At 40.8% G+C, this 12,166-nt stretch overlaps 1 protein-coding gene across 4 annotated transcripts in view; it reads left to right on the forward strand.

Moving 5' to 3' along the window:
• SH3D19 (SH3 domain containing 19) overlaps positions 1-12,166 on the forward strand; it is a 2,322,497-nt gene that overhangs the window by 1,305,018 nt on the left and 1,005,313 nt on the right. The window lies entirely within an intron of this gene.

Below are 12,166 nucleotides of genomic sequence, written 5' to 3' on the forward strand. Positions count from 1 at the left end.
AGGATACACTTCTGGTCTGGAGCATAGAGTCCCCATGTTGGTGATGATCAGGTCCAGTATGTTTTCCCCTCTTGTGGGAGTGGTAACAAGTTGTTCCATAGCATTTGAGTTTATAAATTCTAGGAACCTTTGGGCTAGGGTGTTGGAGCTAGAGTAATGCTCCCAGTCTATGTTTGGGTAGTTGAAGTCGCCCATTATAGTGGTGTTTGGAGAGACCTTCATATTTTCCAGTGTTCTCAGGAAGGCCGAGTGGAGTTCCTGGGTTTGGGAGGGTGGTCTGTAGCAGGCTATAAACTTGAAGGCAGTTTTACCCACTGTTAGTTGCACATGGATAGTGAAGGAGCATTTCCATTGGGAGACCCAGGATTATTCAGAATCCAAGAAAAGGCTCAAAGACTTCCTTTTATTGCCTCAGCACAGGCCCCTGGCTATCCCCCTTGTGCTTGATATTGTTGATGATGTTTTTTCTGAATCCAGTCTGTCTCCTGATTCTTTACCCCCTGCACCAGTCAAGCCAGACAGGTACTACAGGGTCCCTGACTCTCATAAATTTCTTTACAAAAACCCCGCTGCAGACCCAGAAACAATTTCTCAGGGTCCTAAAGGGGTTAAGGCTTCCACTGCTAAAAATCCTGCCCCTCGGATAGGGATTCCAGAGCTCTGGACAGATGGGGGAAAAGTTTACACATGCTTAAATATCAACAGTACCTCATGTCATTGTTAAAACAGAAAATGATTTCAAATACAGAAAGTCCTGACAGTAAGGAAATGCAGGATTTATTGCATGCAGTTGAACAACTGGGAAAGCATACTCTGTAATGTGGTTTTGATTCATTAGAGGCTTCTTGTAGAGCCGCAGTTACAGGCTCTGTTATTCGAAGGCATGCGTGGTTGAAAGAACAAAGTTTACCAGACCATGTTAAAGTAAAATTATTGGATGCTCCATTACAGCATGATACTTTGTTTGGTGTTAAGACAGAAGAGGTGTTAAAGAAAATGGAGGATAAAGTAAAGTCAGTGCAGACAGTGAAAGATTTCTTACAGGTTCAACCACCTAGATTTAGCAGAAACTGGCCTTCAAAAAATTGGTCCTTTCCAGTGTCAGACAGGTCACAAAGAGGCAGATACAGATGCCCAAGAGGCAGATCTCAGCCCCAAGGCTCCTACAGACCTAAACAATGGGGTGCTTCAGCCCCCAAAGGAGGGGAAGACAAATCACAACCTTATAGGAAACAGTCCCAATGACTTCCCAATGCAAATGCCAAGCACTTACCTTTTGACAGCACCCCTAGGGGGAAAGCTAGCACTTTCTCAAAAAATTGGCACATGATTACCCAGGACCAATGGGTGCTGAATATTGTTTCTCAGGGTTACAGGTTCCATTTCCACACGCTTCTAAAACCAAAAGGTATGCCAGACCTGCCACAAAACCAATGGGCAGAGGCACAAAAACAGATTGCTGCTCTTATGGACATGGGAGCTATTCAAAACATTCCACAGCAAGAACAGGGACAAGGATTTTACTCAAGACTTTTCTTAGTATCCAAAAAGGACAAAGCCTGGAGACTAACACTGGACCTGTCAATCCTAAATACTTTCCTGGATGTTCCAAAATTCAAAATGTTAACACTACAGCAACTTCTGTCCATGCTGGGCAAGAATGCTTGGCTAGTTACTTTGGACCTCAAGGAGGCATATCTGCATGTCCCAATCAGACAATCTTGCTGAAGATACCTCAGATTCATAGCAGGCTCAATGCATTACCAATTCTCTGCACTGCCCTTTGGCTTATCTACTGCGTCCAGGGTCTTCACAAAATGCCTGATACCAGTAATTGCATTTTGCAGACCAAAAGGAATTCAAATATATCCCTACTTGGACGACTGCCTTATTCAAGCAGAGAGCAAGGACATTCTTCTAAAGCATCTGGCGTTTGTAAAAAGATTGCTAATTTGCCTAGGATACACAGTAAACGAAAATAAATCAAAACTAGTGCCTTCTCAAGAGATAATATTCCTGGGTGCAAGCTTAAATACAACTGCCCAGATGGCTTATCTCACTCCAGACAAACAAAGGCAACTGTCTCATTACTTTCAAATGATGGCAACAAAAACCCAGCTCCCTGCAAGAAAAATTCTGCAGGCCCTGGGCTTCATGGCATCCTGCATTCTACTAATTCCATATGCAAGACTGCATATGAGGAAACTACATTGGTATCTAAAAAGTGTTTGGACTCAGCATTGTCACAGCCTCAAGACAATCATAACTTTAATTCCCTGCCTACAACAGGAGTTTCAGTGGTGGTCCCAGGCCTGTCACCCCAACAAGAGACAGCTTTTCACCTTACCCACAGTCAGGCAGACAATAACAACGGATGCATCGGATTATGCCTGGGGGGCACATATGGCAAAAAAATGTATTCAGGGCACTTGGCCCAAGGAGCAAATGCATCTTCACATCAATCAAAAAGAGATGCTAGCTGTACAGAATGCCCTGACAGCTTTCAAGGACCTAAAATATCCAGGGCAGCTATTAATAAAGATGGACAATACCACAGTTATGTGGTACATAAACAAGCAAGGGGGCACACATTCCTACCCCCTATGCAGACAAGCCATGACTTTGTGGAACACAGCACTGACCTATCAAGTACATCTGAAGGCACAATTCCTGCCAGGAACAAAAAATACACCGGCAGACAAACTAAGCAGAAATCTCAAGGATCCTCATGAATAGAAGCTAAATCCACAAGTGTTCAGCATGATAACGAGGAAATGGGGATGCCCAGACATAGATCTTTTTGCTTCCCCTCACAATTACCAAATACAGAGATTTTGCACAAGACCTTATCACTCTCAAGCATGGAAAGTGGATGCTCTATCATTCAGCTGGAAAGGCCTGACAGTCTATGCCTTCTCTCCGATGCCTCTTCTCACCAAGGTGCTACTAAAAGTCAGACAACAAAGGCCAAAAATGATCCTGATTGCACCAGACTGGCCACACCAGCACTGGTACCCAATCCTAAAGAGTTTGTCTCAAGCTCAGCTTGGTTTCTACCTCATATTCCTCATCTTCTGACACAACAAAACAATCAGATTCTCCACAGTCAACTCAGAACCTTAAACCTGGCAGCATGGCAGATAATGTAGCCAGTCAGACTGCACCTCTCTCTAAAGCTCTTATGGATGTCATTTTAGAAGCCAGGAGGCCCAGCACTAGGAAATCTTATGCAGAAAAAAGGAAGAGATTCTGTGCTTGGAACCAGGCACAAGGGCTCGAACCACTTGTCCCTAATATACCTCAGATTTTACAATACCTAACTGAGATGCTGGACAAAGGCTTCTCTTTGTCATCTATTAAAATCCATGCCTCTGCCATTTCAGCTCATTACAATATGGAACCTCCTATTTTTTCACAACCTCTACTACGACAGTACCTCAAAGGAGCAAAAAATATAAGACCCCCAAGGGGAGCACCAGTACCTACTTGGGACCTCAATTTTGTTGTAGAAAAACTCACACTGCCTCCTTTTGAACCAGCCAGCACAGCTGATGTAAAATTCTTGTCATGGAAAACTGCTCTGCTCCTAGCAATAACTTCAGCAAGAAGATTCTCAAAGTTACAGGTATTAATGGCTGTGGAACCTTTCCTCATTTTTCATCAGGACAGGGTTTCTCTTGGGACAAACCCAACATTCATGCCAAAAGTGGTCTCCAATGTGGCCTTAAACCAAACCATTCATTTACCTACTTTTTACCCAAATCCCCAGAAAAAGGGGAGAGACTTCTGCACGCTTTGGATATACACAGACAGCTACGATTCTACTTGGACAAAACAAAAGCTTTCAGAAAAACTGAGCAACTGTTTGTAGCATATGCTGCAGGATCACAAGGAAAGCCTATTACAAAGCAAATAATCTCGAAATGGATAGGACACTGCATCCGCTTCTGTTATGCACAACATGGCAAATCTGTGCCTAAGGGCATTAGGCCTCATTCTACCAGAGCAGCAGCCACTTCAGCAGCTTTCCTCAGAGGAGTACCAACCAAAGACATTTTAGAAGCTGCAGCCTGGAGCTCAGTGCACACTTTCACCAAGCACTACCACTTACCTCTCTACTCTAAATCCAGAGCAGGCTTTGCCACTGCAGTTCTGCAGGGCTTGTTAGCCTCGCCAAATCCAATTTAGACCCAGCCACCCAACCTCAGCTTTGGGATTCTACCCAAGTGTAATGACTGCAACAGTGAAACATGATGAACATGTTCGAGTGTATTCACTGTTGCAGTCCAGGTTACCCACCCACCATTCCCCTTTTTTCATTGCTGGGACTTTTCTGTACTTCTCATCTCTATACTACCTATGTGGTGTATTTGGTTGTAGATGAAGAAAATGTTTATAGTAATATATGCATGTTTTTTGGCATAATTTTATCTTTCCAGCCTTTCTATCTGAGGGCACCTGACATCTGGGACAAGAAAAACTGAAGAAAATGGTGTTGGTTGCAACTTTTATACCCCTGGCGCACTGACGTCAGGGAAGAGGTGACAGCAACCAACGCCGGACCAAGACTTTGGAACTCGGGCCGACTGCGGGTCGCCTGCCAGCAGGATAACCCAAATGTAATGACTGCAACAGTGAATACACTTGAACATCTACATTTATGGTAGGTACACAACTGTACTTTACTGGTAGCAGGGGAGACAATTGGTCCTGCCATAGGACTGCTTGCTGACGGGCAGATAAGTAGCTGTTGAACCATAATATAGAAGAGAGACTTATATTTAGGGTGGATAGGGTATCAAGAAGCACACTGTGGTTTACCATGTCAAAGGCTTTTGATAGGTCTAAGAGTATGGAAGAAACAGACCCTTGTTTCTGTGGTGGTTAACGATGTTGGTGAATGATAGTAGCGCTGTCGTGGTGCTATGGGAAGGTCTAAATCCATGCTGGGATATGGAGAGTAGGTTGTTATTCTGGGGGTACTGAATTAGTTGAGTATGAACAACTCTTTCTAATATTTTGGATAAGGGTGATAGGATTGCTATTGGGTGCTAGTTGGTGAGCTCTAAGGAGTTGCCTCCTTTGTGCAGTGGAATTATATATATGATGTTTTCCATGAGGTGGGGACTTTGCATTCTGAGAGAGATCTGTTTATGAGACTAGAGACAGGATACACTAGCTTCAGCTGAGGTCTGAAGGAAGTCTACTGGCAGCTTATCAGCTGCTAGAGTGGTTGGTTTAAGTTTACCAAGGAGTTTAGATATTGATTTGGTGGATACAGAGTGGAGGTGAAAACTGTGGCTATTGTTTTGTATATTGGGGTGGGTTGGGGTAGTTATTGGTGTGTGGCTGCTAGTACTATTTTGGGCATTGGCAAGAGTCTGGACTGTTTCGGTAAAGAATTTGTTAAACTGAGTAGGAATGTTTTCATGGTTATTTGGAAGCACATGGGTTGGAGTCGTGGACTTTCCTGGATGCAGTATACTATTTATTGAGGCCCAATCAGTAAAAACTAAATGAAAACTCCAGCCAAGCTAGAACTTCCAATGAGTGACCTCCCAAACCTCCTGTAACAGAGGCACATGGAATATATGCAAATGACCCTTATGAACATCAGGTGTTTCAGCTATATGGCGATTCTTTACTGATTGGTTTTTCAGTGTGACCTTCTCATTCTTTGTTTTCATTTATTGAGGCCCAGAATTTTTGTGGGTTGTGAGCATATTTTTCTTGCATGCTTGTATAGTAGCTGGATTTGTCTAGTTTGATTTGTTTTTTGACTTTGTTACGGAGCTCTACATAGTTTTGTCTCAAAGTAGTGGTTTTGTTTTTCTGATATTGAATCCAGGCATTGTCCCTTTCTTTCATTATAGTTTTAGTATCTTTTCTTAGCCATGGGGGCATAGTTAGTTTTTATTCTAATGGTTCTAGGGGGTGCATGATGGTTTATGATTTTTATGAAGGTTGCGTTAAAGTACTCGACGGCATCTAGAGGTAGATGTTTTAGGGGGATCCAGTTACAGCTTTTTAGAGTATTGATGAGATCAGCAGCTATAAAGGATTTTTGTTTCTAACTACTCTAAGGATAGGTTATTTGATGGTTTGGGATCTGTTCGTAATTAGGTAGGTTGGATGATAGTCATTTAGGGTAGGTTGGATGATAGTCATTTAGGGTATCTGGAAGACTACCATATTGCTGTGCAAGTGTGGGGTCAGATACCAGGATCCAGTCTAAGATGGAGTGGCGTTTGGAAGTTTTGTCAATTGAAGTTTAAGAGTACAGGTGAGGCATATAAAAGAGTAGAAAGTTGATGTGATCAGGCAATTGCAGTCCTAGCCAGTGGGGTTAAAAATGTCTTGTTTCTATTCAGTGATCCAAGCTTCTTATTGATGGTCTGTATGGTTTTGTTGACCTGTAGGTCAAATTTGAGATTATTGTCTATGATAACCCCTAGCAGTTTGGTGTGAAGATCTGGGGAAATAATGGTACCATTGTTAGATGTGACAGAGAATGAAAGTGTGGTGGCTCTACTAGTGGGGGAGAAGAGTAGAAGTTTAGTTTTATTGGGGTTCAGAAGTAGGAATTGGTTGGTGAGCAAGTTCTCAATAGTGTTAAATGTATTTTGGGTTAAGGTTTGCAGTTCGGATGGGGAAGTAGCTGAGCAGATCAGAGTGGAATCATCTGCATACTGAATGCAGATAGCTTTAGGGATAGCAGTGTGAAGGTTGTTGATAAAAATAGAGAAGAGTAGTGGACCCAGTATGGACCCTTTAGGGACACAAGTGTGAGAGGTAACTGGCTGGAGAGTTTGCCCTGCCATAGTACCACCTGTTATCTTCCAGTCAGGTAGGACTGGAACCACTGGATAGCAGGCTTGTTGAGGGAAATAGATTTTAGTGAAAGAATGAGAAGTTCATGCTTGACCATGTCAAAAGCTTTTGATAGGTCAAGAAAGAGGGCGGGGGTTAGCCTATTGTCATTCCTGTTTTGGTTTATGACAGTAGTAAAGGAAAGGAGGGCTGAGGTGGTGCCGTGGTATGGCCTGAAACCATGCTGGGAGTTGGATAGTAAGTTATTCTGTGTAAGGTATTGCATTAGTTGCTTGTGTACACATTTCTCCATTATTTTGGCTAGTGGGAAAAGAATGGCAATGGGTCTATAGTTGGATATGTCTGAGGAGCTACCACCTTTATGGAGTGGGATGACGTGAGATATTTTCCAGAGGGAGGGGATAGCATTTTTGGATAAGGTTCTGTTGATAAGGATTGATATGGGATATGCAATGGCATCTGCAGCTATTTGTAGGTACTCTGCAGGCAGGAGGTCAGCAGCAAGGATGGTAGGTTTTAGTTTTTTAGAAGTGTTTTGATAAAACTAGTGAATATTGGTTGGAAGCTAAAATCGGGGTAATTATCATAACCTTAATCCTGTGTACTAACTGATAAGTAAAGCTGCTAGCTAATAAAGCTATAAACTACATTTTACTGTCCATGTCCAGTGCTAACACCAGAATCTCTCAGCCCAGCATAAGAAATCAGAACCAAACGTGCTGTTTTTCTGGTTCCTTGCCACAGCTGCTATGTATAAAACTCCATGGAGCATGTCAACCTGAGTTATTCACTACTTATTCAATTACTGCCCTGTATTCTCTGGGAATCTGATGCTGGTATGCAGCAGACACTCACTATCAAGAGTTAGAAGTTTTCCGTATGTTGGGTATGGTAAGAGGTATTTCTAGGGTAGCTGATGAAGCAAGGCAATCCAAGTCTGATAGAATCAAAGAAATTGCTCTGTTTTTCTAGTTAAACCTAGCTTAAGACCCGCTTAAACAGTATGGAAGCAAATAAAATATAGACTCTCTACAGTATTAAATAAAATGGGAAAAAACATGAAAAAAGTTATACCATGTTTTTGGAAAACATAGAAACACACAAAGTAAAGGAGCTTGTATGTATATATATATTTTGCTTACTTTGTTCATCAGTATGTTGACCATCAGCTGACTCTAGTCAGTCTGTCCATTCATTCTGTATCATCGGGGTGAGGGTTGACTGGGAAGGGGACATCATTCAGACAGCCATCAGTGGTGGTTCATGACTTTTTCTGTTTTCCAACCCTGACCTGTCTGTGGGATGCACTTTGACTAGCAGAGAGGGTGGTGACCTGAAATGCGTTAACTGACAAGGATGTCCCCTCATTTCCACAAGTGATGTTCCCTTCTTGTGTGGCCTTGACCTTCCTTCCAAAGCAGTGAAGGTGGTTTCACTGATCTCCACAAAGAAATTCAGACCTCCCAGTGATCCTGGAGTGCACTCACTTTCACCAGTCCCCCAAGAGAGGCAAGTGAACCCCATCACTTCACACCTTCAGTGACAAAGCCACTAACCAAATACCAGCTACCTAGATTGCGGTTAGGGCTTCATCCCATTGTGCCAAAGAGCCTGGAAGGTTTAAAGGCATATTTGAGCTGTAAAATAAACTTGAAAAATAAAAATGCATTTGAAAAAGAACTTGTTAGAGGAACTCCTATGTTAAGAAGGAGCAACAGAGAGTCCATGTTTAACGCAAACGTGATGGTAATGAAGGACACCGCATAATATACAGAATAAAAAGGCATAAAACAGTGCTTTGAGGAGTATTGTAGTGAAATATATAATTATAACAAAGGAGGAGACTTGTTAAAATCATGGTGAATATAATTTAGGACAGTATACCAAGAATATGTAAACTTAACAGATGAATTTCTTAAAGGAGATCAAGCAGGTTGGTTCCCAAAAGTATTTACAGTATGAATTACAGGAAATTTTAAACATGTCACCCATTTGAAAATGTTCTTACATAAGTGACTAATGAAAGTTTAACAGCTACAGTACTTCCAGATTTCTTTGTGTGTGTGTGTGTGAGTGTGTGTGTGTGTGTGTGTGTGTGTGTATATATATATATATATATATATATATATATATATATATATATATATATATATATATGTGTGTGTGTGTGTGTGTGTGTATGGGAAATGGTTAAGACCAGTAAGTTTATTTTCAGCAGTAAAAAGAGCTTGGGGATGTGAACCGGTTTGCATTTAAGGAAGGGTAAACAGCACAGTTGGCTATGCTTTTTCTCCTCAGACTGGAAGAAGCTGGGGATGACAAGATTCAAGCTGATTCAAAGTCCACATAATGCTGACTTGAAAGTTATTGATGCTAAGACTATCTTGTGGCTTTGATACAGAAATAGTTATGGTCAACATGGTGGTAAATGAAGTTTTTTGAGTCAGCACTGGGGAAACTTGTTTCTTTTACTAGGAAGAATACCACAAAAGTTAGTGCTGACCCATACTTGTTCAGTGTGTCTACAAGTAACATTCTTGAAATTTATTTAACACTAAAGATATGTAAGCAGATTTCAGTTATCAAGAAGGTCAAAGAGCTGCTCACTAATTTAGACAGACTAGGCTAGTGGTCTAGGGATAAAAGACATTTGACAGTATGAACAAAGTCATGTGTTACATTTCAGCTAGAAGTATTAACAGATGAAAGTATAAAATAGGATCTGAATGTGTCATTTCCAGTAAAAATTACAAGAACTTGGTTATAGCAAGAGACACATATCTAAATTTCTCAGAATATGTAGAGAATGCATGAAAATAAGCTGTTGATTAAATCTGGTGCTCAGAAACATACATATCCTTCCTTTTAAAAGTCTGAATAATCCTAAACTGGAGTACACCAACAGCAATTGGATACCACACATACGTGTATAAAAGTCATTATTAAATACGATGGGAGGTATTCAAGGAAGCTTTATTTCAAATATCGACAATGTACAGAACAAAACTATGAGGAGTGGCTTTTAGGCCTTAGGTTTTCACTTCTTTGCTATAGAGGAGACATGGAGAGATTTACATTTTATTTCACCATTTGGGCTTATGGATAGTCCCATCACAAAATGTTTTACAAAGTAATAAAATTACACAACCTTGATGTTGAAATCAAATAGTTTGGTATATGAAAATAGTTTAGGACTAGGAAGTATTGTCATACAATTTAAGAAAATGAGCATTTTAAATCATAACCATACTGTTGCAAAAATTCTAACTTACAGAAAGGCCAGCTTTTTAGGTTTTGATATAAACTCCTTGCCAGTGTACTGTAGTACGTATGATGTAACATTCAAGGAACATACATAAGAGTTTACCAAGTAGAGATCAGTATGCATAGTGCAGGCCATCTAAGTGGTACAATGTTGTGAAATAGCATTAAGTACACATTGTAAGTAATTCAGCCATTTCTAAGTAGCTATGGCTCAAGATTTCCACACTCGATACAGGCTTAAACCAGTAACATTGACTAATCATAATAACTACAGTAAACTAATACTTGTCACCCTTCCCTCAAAAGAGATAATGCTAAGCACAAAGAATAACATCCATAGTTTGATTATTTCAGAATTCTCTTCTGGTACTCAGTGTAATGCAATGATTTTAAAATCTGGCATAATCATCTGAATATGATGTGTCATTGAATGCTTATGATTTCAAAAATGTGTTATACAGGAGTCATTCTTTCATTTTCCTTTACTAGTTTTATCATGTCATGGTCATGTCCTTCCCAGCATTCAAGGGACGTAAGACAGAACCCGGTTGGGATGACAGCCCACTGAAGGGTGCACTCACCAATGCACACACAAATAAGATGCAGTGATATTATGGGAGTATAATGTTGGCTGATTGGAACACTTTACTATAATGCCATTGTCTGATGTATCTTCATATTTTTTGACAAATGGGTATGTTAGTTTCAAATTCATACTGGCCAACACTTTATTTTATTTGTGGTAGCAGACACAAGCCACTCATGACTTGTTGTTCTGTCACTTATGTTGAGGTCTGTTGTAAGCATTTTCAGCTGGTACACCAGTCTTGATCTCATTTCCCTATTGGGTTGATGGCAGGACAGCAGACATGAGATTTGAAAGTATGGATTTCTGTACAGATATTGATAACAAGTGAACTTTGTTCATTTACTGTAGTTTGATTAGTACATCACATTGATAACAGACTGTTGGACCTTGGAAGCAAATCGAGACAGATCTTAGATGGGGAGTACCGTCTTCATCAACAGCCATGACTAAAGCCAGCAAGACTTAGGCTAGCATCTGAAACTTTCCCAGGCCATTGGCTTCTCACGATTTCCAATAATTCTTTGCAAAGAAGTACCCTCTTCTGATTTATTTTGTCATGAGTTGAACACATTACTTCTCTTGCATTTTTTTACACAATTTTATGTAAAATGCTATTTCTACTTAAATATTCTCTAGCTGTAATCGTTTACGTTTCTACTGTCTTTCCTGCAAAGTACACATCAGTACTAATTACATGGAAAGCTTGTAGATGTGGACATCAGATATCACTCTACTGTGGTCACTGCCACCACCTGAAGTGGTTATTGCACAAAATATTCCAGAAACGGCTACTTGGTCCTCTGTTTGTACCTATCTGAAGCAATGCAGAATAACTCTGATTTCTAGGTTAGAATAGGAATCTCCCACCCCCCATAATTCTAAAGGGTATGCCACCTTCCTCCTCCTCTGCAGTCCTGACACCACGCTATCTGTAAGGATATACTAGCTGTGGTAGTTTGCTGTAAGGTTATGAACCACAAAATGAACAAAGTGTAGTGTTGTAATTAACTTACCATAATTGTAGGTATTTGAATATCTTCATAAGAGCTCTGCTTTCTTCGGGTCTCTTTTTCCAGTCCTGTTTCCCAACGTTCATCCCAACTAGATACCTGGTGATCTTGGGGAACTGGGTACTGGGGTAGGTTTATGCATGTTCTCCCTTTTGCCCCTTATCTTGTGTATGCCTAGTTTTGCTCCCTATCCCTCTTTTTGCTTTGGTAGCACATGACAGTAAGGTTTTTTCCAGGACATTCCCAGAACCCTGGGCTGTTATGTATCCACACTGTACCCTGATTGTGTATTTCCAACCAGGATACATCTTACATATAGTAACAGCCTAAGATATCCAGGCTGTGGATTTCCTACCCTTACAAATGAGATGGGCAAGAAAAAAACAAAGATGGCTGAGTGTACATCACTTTTTTACTAGGAATATGAATGCCTCTATGGGAAAGGTCATGCCAGCTTTGTCAAGGGGAAAGA

Source organism: Protopterus annectens, chromosome 2.part1 (genome assembly GCF_019279795.1).
Source record: "Protopterus annectens isolate FY-2018-M chromosome 2.part1, PAN1.0, whole genome shotgun sequence".
Lineage (NCBI taxonomy): Eukaryota > Metazoa > Chordata > Ceratodontiformes > Protopteridae > Protopterus > Protopterus annectens.